Source organism: Theropithecus gelada, chromosome 4 (assembly GCF_003255815.1).
Source record: "Theropithecus gelada isolate Dixy chromosome 4, Tgel_1.0, whole genome shotgun sequence".
In the NCBI taxonomy this organism is placed as follows: Eukaryota; Metazoa; Chordata; class Mammalia; order Primates; family Cercopithecidae; genus Theropithecus; species Theropithecus gelada.
Genome location: NC_037671.1, coordinates 29684411 through 29685260, shown reverse-complemented (window position 1 = coordinate 29685260; position 850 = coordinate 29684411). Strand labels below are relative to the sequence as shown.

General features: G+C 40.1%; 1 non-coding gene across 1 annotated transcript; it reads right to left on the bottom strand.

Moving 5' to 3' along the window:
* Window positions 1–251: 251 nt before the first annotated feature.
* TRNAY-GUA lies at window positions 252–340 on the bottom strand. Its single transcript is given in 2 exon segments — window positions 252–287; window positions 304–340. It is a non-coding gene; the product is annotated as a tRNA-Tyr (tRNA).
* Between the last annotated feature and the right edge of the window lie 510 nt (window positions 341–850).

Genomic DNA, 850 nt, shown 5'->3' with positions numbered 1-850 from the left:
TGTACACTGCTCCTTTTTTGAAGAGGGGAGGGATATCAAAATCCCGTTCCCCACATTCCTCATGATCCCTCCTCAACTTGGTGAAAATTGAGTCTTACTCGACTGTCCGTGAAGCAACCCTTGTTAGCAATTTTAAAGGTGGATTATTTTCCTTCTCTGAGCGTCTTACAAATTCATGTATAGCAAGCTGCACACTGCGTTCTTCAAGTTTCTTTATTTCAGGCCCAGGAGAGACCCTTTTAAAAAGGAACTCCTCCGAGCCGGACTCGAACCAGCGACCTAAGGATGACTATGTTCAAACCCCTACAGTCCTCCGCTCTACCAGCTGAGCTATCGAAGGATGTTGTTGCATGTTATTTGGATACTTCAGAATTTATTGCTTTTGACTATCCTGTATTCTTGTTCATTTTGAAAATATAGGGAAACGTGAGGAAAGTTTTGAGGATATTAGAAATGTTCCAAAATGTTCTAAAATGTTCTCATCTGAGTAGGGATAGTGACTATACAATTGTATGAACAATTCCCTTGAACATTTAAAATTTCACATAGGTCCAAAAAAAACCAGAAAAAAAAAAAAAACCCCACGAGTATTCCGTGTACTGCTCCCTTAAATAGAGTAGATAGGACCATTGCCCTTATTGCACGTGTTGTCCAGCTGTCCTGTCTGCTTAGCACCTCCTTTCTCTTTAGGAAGTGAATAATAAAGACAAGTTTATCTTACACAACTGGGTTGAAAAGGGGGGGACCTACCACCTTGAAGCGGAGTTACTGCCCAGTTCATTTTGGAAACATTGAGATTCTCCTTTCTGAAGGGCAAGGAAAATTGCACAATTTGTATAATTTGTAATTT